This window comes from Bufo bufo, chromosome 1, assembly GCF_905171765.1.
Source record: "Bufo bufo chromosome 1, aBufBuf1.1, whole genome shotgun sequence".
Taxonomy (NCBI): Eukaryota; Metazoa; Chordata; class Amphibia; order Anura; family Bufonidae; genus Bufo; species Bufo bufo.
In genome coordinates this window covers 145,067,926-145,076,145 of record NC_053389.1, presented here as the reverse complement: position 1 = coordinate 145,076,145, position 8,220 = coordinate 145,067,926, and the positions used below count along the sequence as shown (strand labels likewise).

The following is an 8,220-nucleotide window of genomic DNA, read 5'->3' as shown; positions in this document are numbered from 1 at the left end:
TAGTGTTGAGCGAATCAAAGCATCCGAAGTGGAATTCAATCCGAAATTTAGGAAAAATTTGATTCGCCATGAATCCAAATTTCCTCTTGCTTCGTGTGCTGCGACAGAATCTGCAAATTCTTCCCCATTCACGCCAGGTCTCAAAAAGTGGGCATGGTGTGGGTAGGAAGGCCGGCCTGTCTAATTTATCATTTTCTATGCCTGGTTTAGTCATAGAAAATGGTTTAAATGCAAGACTGCAAGAAAACTGCCTTACATTTAGAATCAGGTGGTGGATAGGACGAAATTATGTAGAGGCTGTGCTCCTAATGCCTCATTCACGTTTCAGTGTTTTGGTCAGTGATTGTGAGCCAAAACCAGGTGCAGCTCTAAACACAGAGCAGGTGCAGATCTTTCCCTTAGGCCTCATTCAGATAACCATATGAATGGGTCGGCATCAGTTCCGCAATTTTATGGAAGGGGTGCGTACCCATACCCATTCATTTCAATGAGGCCACAAAAGATGGGGACAGCACCGTGTGCGGTCCACATCCGTAGTTCTGTTCCGCTCTCACGCAAAAATGATAGAGCATGTCCTACTGCAGACAAGAATAGGCATTTCTATCATAGTGTTGGCCATGTGGGGTCCGCAAAATTCGGAACGCACACGGCTGGTATCCTTGTTTTGCGAATCCGCAATTTGCGGAACACAAAACACTACGGCCGTATGAATAAGCCCTTATACCTTATATCTGTGGAGGATCCAATCCTTGTTTTGGTTCACATTCACTGATGGAGATCACTGATCGAAACACTGACGTGTGAATGAGGCTTAAGTCTTTATGTCAAGAGCATACAGTGTACGTAAAGCTTTAAACCAGGATTAAAAAGAATCTGTCACCAATTTTATGCTCGTCTTTCTGAGAGAAGCATTAACTGCCGACAGAGATGTTAGTTTAAATGATGGGGCACTTACTTGTTTTTAGCATGTGTTTTTCTTAAAATGTCTATAAGGCTGGGTTCACACGAGCGTGTCCGGATTAGGTCCGGATGCGTCCCGTAGTATAGCGGCAAACCCGCGTGAGTAGGAACGCAATTGCAGTCAGTTCTGACTGCGATTGCGTTCCGATGTTCAGTTTTTATCGGGCGGGTGCAATGTGTTTTGCACGCGCGTGATAAAAAACCGACTGTGGTACCCAGACCCGAACTTCTTCACAGAAGTTCAGGTTTGTGTTCGGTGTTGTGTAGATGTTATCATTTTCCCTTATAACATAGTTATAAGGGAAAATAATAGCATTCTGAAAACAGAATGCATAGTAGGTGATCAATTGAGGGTTAAAAAAATAAATAAAATTAACTCACCTTCTCATCTTCATCACATAGTTCCCGGTCTCTTCTTTACTTCTTTAATGATGAGCTGTGGGCTAAAGGACCTGTGGTGACGTCAGATCACATGCTCCAATCACATGGTCCATCACTTGCTTGCGGATGCTTGCGATTTTCACGCAACCCCATTCACTTTTATGGGGCCTGCATTGCGTGAAAAACGCTGAATATAGAGCATGCTGCGATTTTCACGCAACGCACAAGTTATTGAGTGAAAATCACTGCTCATCTGAACAGCCCCATAGAAATGAATGGGTCGGGATTCAGTGCGGGTGCAATACGTTCACCTACCGCATTGCATCCGCGCGGAAATCTCGCCCGTGTGAACGCAGCCTTAGACGTCTTCAGTGCAAGTCAAGTGATGAAGTCTCCTTTAGACAGTTTAAGGAGTCCTTGTATTCAGGAGGACCTCTCAGCTCTCCTCATCAACCACCACTAGTTGACAGCGTTTTTCCTATTCACACTATATAAAGAGAGCAATCAATTGTGTACAGGGGAGAGGCCAGACAGAGCAGAAGAATATCAAGTTTCCAGCACTTGTCACATATGGAGGTTCTTTTAATTTTAAGAAAATGATTTGGTTAAACATAGTAAATGACCAAACATTTTACCAGCTTTTTCTATTCCCAAATAGCAACAAGGTGACAGATTCCCTTTAATAATGAACCAGGATTTCTTCTATAATCTTATTTACCAAAATAATTTATAGAGAAACCTTTTGCTTGAGCAGAGTCTATGTTATCGAACCTTAATCAGGTTCCACTGATTATTATGTGAAATTCTAATTAGTAGAGTTACGAGCTCGGAGAATAACTTGAGGCATAATCAGTATGTGTCCAACAAGATGATTCCACTTTAATGAAGCAGGGTGTAAAATTACATAATACTTACAGATAACGTTGGCAGATACATGCCAACCTTTATAAACCATAAACATAACATTTGACATTTAGAGTCCATTCACACATCCGTGTGTGTTTTGCGGATCCACGGATACAGCGGCTATGTGTGTTCCGCATTTTGCAGACCGCACATTGCTGGCACTGATAGAATATGCCTATTCTTGTCCGCTATTGCGGACAAGAATAGGACATGTTCTATTTTTTTCAGGATCGGAATTGCGGACCCGGAAGTGTGGGTCCGCAATTCCGGATCGGGGCCGCACGCCGTGCGGCCCCATAGAAATGAATGGGTCCGCAATTCTGTTACGCAAAATGGAATTGCGGATGTGTGAATGGAGCCTTACACTGATTGGTAAAGAAGGGGGGAGATCCCTTGTACTCCCCTCATCCTCATCTATATTGTCTCCTTGTTCACTCTTTGGCTGCAGGTCCAGAACTGGTGTGCTTCCCAGAATCATGACTAGATAGTCTGCAGACTATCTCAAGGCTAAAGATGACAGATGAATATAATTTTAAAAGGAAGTTATTACTGAAACAACATATAATATGATGCACTTTTAACATTGTTGCACTCACAGTCTAGTTACTATAGATCCCAGAAGTTGTATTTCTTTGGAACTTTGCCTTTAAAATCCTCAGATGGTGCTACTGTGAGCACTTGGCCAGCACGCTAGTGTAGTAATGTCACCTCGCACAAGATTTTGAGCTATATCCTCAATCACTATTGCCTCAGCCTCTATGCAAACAAATGGAATGGATGAGGTGAGGATGTTTTTTTTTTTTACCACCATTTCAGGAAAAATAGATTCTTTACCATGAAGTGCGAGGAAATTCAGCTTCGCAGCAAATTGAATTTGTCCTGAAATTTGATTTGAAGTACGGTAAATTCAATTGGCTTTGATTTCCTAAACAGCAGCTACAAGTAAGGCTGGGTTCACACGTCAGTGTTTTGGTCAGTGATTTACAAAAGTAGATGTGACCTAAAACCAGGATTGGAGCCTCCATAGACATAAGGTATAAGGGAAAGATCTGCACCTGTTCTGTGTTCAGAGCCGCACATGGTTTTGGGTCAAAAATCACTGATGTAAATCACTAACTGAACGCTGTGTGAATAAGGCCTCATGCACATGGCCTTTGCTCAGCCATTCCGTACATTGGGGACCGCAATTTGCAGTCCCCAATGCACAGCCAACATCTGTGCGGATTCTTCAGGCGGATCCAGACTCATTCAACTCGAACGGGTCCGTGGTCCATTTATACCGCAAAAAAATACTGCATGCCCTACTTTTTTGTGGTGCGGAAGCATAGTGAGAAACCACTCGGAAGCATTCCGTAGTGCTTCTGTGGGGTTTCATGCCTCCGTTCCACACCAAACTTTCCAAATTGCAGACCCATTCAAGTGAATGGGTTCGCATCCATGATGCAGTTGAAAAACGGCAGGGAACCCGTATATTGCTGACCCACTGTATGCTGGCCACAATATGGGCCTGGCCGGCACACAGTGATGTGCATGAGCCCTAAGGCATAAAGGTGCCTTCACACTCTACAAATTTAGTAGCAAAAAAATCTGCAACTGAAAATTAGTTCTATTCATTTGAATGGGGCAGCAAGCACATGGATTTCTGCAAGCCCCATTAAGGTGAATGGAACTGATTTTCAGTTACAGAATTTTCTGCCACGTGTAAAAGCACTCTAATAGTTTCATAATTAACATTTATAAGAAAAGTGGATTCTTCATTTTCTTATTCAGAGCTTCAACCCTCTGCAGCCACCACTAGAGGGAGCTTAGGAGCTCAGATTATTTTATTGAATTCTATGATAGTTGTACACAAGCTTCTCCAGAATTTTGCCACTAAAATCCATGGCTAAAAATTGAATCAGTATAGCATTATGGACCTGTTGAGAATTAGTGATGAGCGGGAGGTGCCATATTCGATTTCGCAATATTTCGCGAATATTCGAATGAATATTCATATTATTTTCGTCGAAATCAAATATTCGTAATTATTTTATTTTTCACAAATAATATGCGATTAAATTAATCGTACGATTTTTTTTTTTTTTCCTGTATAAGGCAACGTTCCTATGACTATGGCTAGGCTAATATGTGTATTTTACGAAATTTCTTAATATTGCTCTAACTTCGTCTTTTAGAATATTCGTAATATTGCTCTAACTCCGTCTTTTAGAATATTACGAATATTCTAAAAGAAGAAGTTAGAGCAATATTAAGAAATTTCGTAAAATACGAAGTTAGAGCAATAATATTCCACTTTGGCATACTGCTCCCCGACAAGCGTCCCAGTCACCATGGGAACGCCTGTGGGTTAGAATATACCATCGGATCCGAGGTTTTACGATCTCAGGGAAAACTCAAATGCGATGGTATTTTCTAACCCACAGGCGTTCCCATAATGACGGGGACGCTTGTCGGGGTGTTTGTTGTATGCTGAAGTTGATTAAATAACGATTTTGTCATGGGCACACATATTAACCATTACGATTTTTTGGTTGTAATATTCGTGAACTCGAATATTATAACCGAGATTATTGGTTTCGATTAGAATAGGACGGATATTCTAAAATTGAATATACAGCAATATATTCTTTATTTCGAATATTCCGGTCCATCTGAAAACGTGATTCCTTCCAGCTTCAATTCAGTTGCTTGTGGGCCAATTGCTCATTGACCCACAAGCAAGAAGCAGGGAGGAATCATATATTTTCAGATGAAAAAATAAATAAAATAAAATAAATAAAAATATACGAATATTCGATTTCGCGAATATATGGAACTATATTCAAAATATTCGCGAAATCTCGAAATTGCGGTATTCGAGAAAAAAATTCGAAATTTGAATATTCGCGCTCAACACTAATGAGAATATAGAAAACAAAATGGTACAAGATTGCAAATTTCCTGCTCCTTAATGTGCACAAAATGACTTTGGTCACTGAAGCATATATTTTTTACTATGAAATATTAAATTAGTTGGTTAAGATTAATTTCTTTTTCACTCATTTTAGTTTTAAGGTTTTCTTTGGACTGTTAATAGTTTCAGGACCTGGTTTGATCACATGGTGCATTATGGTATATTATAAGGCCACTTGCATTATATAAATATTGCAATAAAAGGAATTATGTAGCATTAAACTGTGTGCTTTTCTTGGGTATTGTTGTTCCTTTCTTAATTTTTAGGGCTCATGCACACAACCGTTGTTTTTTTTGCGGATCGGACGCTTAAGCATTTACTTCAATGTCATATTGCGGACAAGGGTAAGAAAGTTCTATAGAGGGTTGGATGTTCCATTCTGCAAAATGCTGAATAAACATGGGTAGAGTTGAGCGAACACCTGGATGTTCGGGTTCGAGAAGTTCGGCCGAACTTCCCGGAAATGTTCGGGTTCGGGATCCGAACCCGATCCGAACTTCGTCCCGAACCCGAACCCCATTGAAGTCAATAGGGACCCGAACTTTTCGGCACTAAAAAGGCTGTAAAACAGCCCAGGAAAGAGCTAGAGGGCTGCAAAAGGCAGTAACATGTAGGTAAATCCCCTGCAAACAAATGTGGATAGGGAAATGAATTAAAATAAAAATAAAAAAAATAAAAATTAACCAATATCAATTGGACAGAGGTCCCATAGCAGAGAATCTGGCTTCACGTCAGCAGAGAATCAGTCTCTTCATGCCATAGCAAAGAATCTGGCTTCATGTCAGCAGAGAATCAGTCTCTTCATGCCATAGCAGAGAATCTGGCTTCATGTCAGCACAGAATCAGTCTTCATGTCATAGCAGAGAATCAGGCTTCACGTCACCCACCACTGGAACAGGCCACTGTCACATATTTAGGCCCCGGCACCCAGACAGAGGTGAGAGGTCCCGTAACAGAGAATCTGGCCTTATGTCAGCGCAGAATCTGTATTCATGTCATAGCAGAGAATCAGGCTTCACGTCACCCACCACTGGAACAGGCCACTGTCACACATTTAGGCCCCGGCACCCAGACAGAGGAGAGCGGTCCCGTAACAGAGAATCTGGCCTTATGTCAGCGCAGAATCTGTCTTCATGTCATAGCAGAGAATAAGGCTTCACGTCACCCACCACTGGAACAGGCCACTGTCACACATTTAGGCCCAGGCAGAGGAGAGAGGTCCCGTAACAGAGAATCTGGCCTTATGTCAGCACAGAATCTGTCTTCATGTAATAGCAGAGAATCAGGCTTCATGTCACCCACCACTGGAACAGGCCACTGTCACACATTTAGGCCCCGGCACCCAGACAGAGGAGAGCGGTCCCGTAACAGAGAATCTGGCCTTATGTCAGCGCAGAATCTGTCTTCATGTCATAGCAGAGAATCAGGCTTCACGTCACCCACCACTGGAACAGGCCACTGTCACACATTTAGGCCCAGGCACCCAGGCAGAGGAGAGAGGTCCCGTAACAGAGAATCTGGCCTTATGTCAGCACAGAATCAGTCTTCATGTCATAGCAGAGAATCAGGCTTCACGTCACCCACCACTGGAACAGGCCACTGTCACATATTTAGGCCCCGGCACCCAGACAGAGGTGAGAGGTCCCGTAACAGAGAATCTGGCCTTATGTCAGCACAGAATCTGTCTTCATGTCATAGCAGAGAATCAGGCTTCACGTCACCCACCACTGGAACAGGCCACTGTCACATATTTAGACCCCGGCACCCAGACAGAGGTGAGAGGTCCCGTAACAGAGAATCTGGCCTTATGTCAGCACAGAATCTGTCTTCATGTCATAGCAGAGAATCAGGCTTCACGTCACCCACCACTGGAACAGGCCACTGTCACACATTTAGGCCCAGGCACCCAGAAAGAGGAGAGCGGTCCCGTAACAGAGAATCTGGCCTTATGTCAGCGCAGAATCTGTCTTCATGTCATAGCAGAGAATCAGGCTTCACGTCACCCACCACTGGAACAGGCCACTGTCACACATTTAGGCCCAGGCACCCAGGCAGAGGAGAGAGGTCCCGTAACAGAGAATCTGGCCTTATGTCAGCACAGAATCTGTCTTCATGTCATAGCAGAGAATCAGGCTTCACGTCACCCACCACTGGAACAGGCCACTGTCACATATTTAGGCCCCGGCACCCAGACAGAGGTGAGAGGTCCCGTAACAGAGAATCTGGCCTTATGTCAGCACAGAATCTGTCTTCATGTCATAGCAGAGAATCAGGCTTCACGTCACCCACCACTGGAACAGGCCACTGTCACATATTTAGACCCCGGCACCCAGACAGAGGTGAGAGGTCCCGTAACAGAGAATCTGGCCTTATGTCAGCACAGAATCTGTCTTCATGTCATAGCAGAGAATCAGGCTTCACGTCACCCACCACTGGAACAGGCCACTGTCACACATTTAGGCCCAGGCACCCAGAAAGAGGAGAGCGGTCCCGTAACAGAGAATCTGGCCTTATGTCAGCGCAGAATCAGTCTTCATGTCATAGCAGAGAATCAGGCTTCACGTCACCCACCACTGGAACAGGCCACTGTCACATATTTAGGCCCTGGCACCCAGACAGAGGTGAGAGGTCCCGTAACAGTGAATCTGGCCTTATGTCAGCACAGAATCTGTCTTCATGTCATAGCAGAGAATCAGGCTTCACGTCACCCACCACTGGAACAGGCCACTGTCACATATTTAGGCCCCGGCACCCAGACAGAGGTGAGAGGTCCCGTAACAGAGAATCTGGCCTTATGTCAGCACAGAATCTGTCTTCATGTCATAGCAGAGAATCAGGCTTCATGTCACCCACCACTGGAACAGGCCACTGTCACACATTTAGGCCCAGGCACCCAGGCAGAGGAGAGCGGTCCCGTAACTGAGAATCTGGCCTTATGTCAGCGCAGAATCTGTATTCATGTCATAGCAGAGAATCAGGCTTCACGTCACCCACCACTGGAACAGGCCACTGTCACACAT

At 43.9% G+C, this 8,220-nt stretch overlaps 1 long non-coding RNA gene across 1 annotated transcript; it reads right to left on the bottom strand.

Annotated features, from left to right (window-relative positions):
• Positions 1-336: 336 nt before the first annotated feature.
• LOC120999319 lies at positions 337-4,155 on the bottom strand. Its single transcript, XR_005778521.1, has 2 exons — positions 3,959-4,155; positions 337-810 (listed from the first exon to the last, which is right to left on the bottom strand). It is a non-coding gene; the product is annotated as an uncharacterized LOC120999319 (long non-coding RNA).
• Between the last annotated feature and the right edge of the window lie 4,065 nt (positions 4,156-8,220).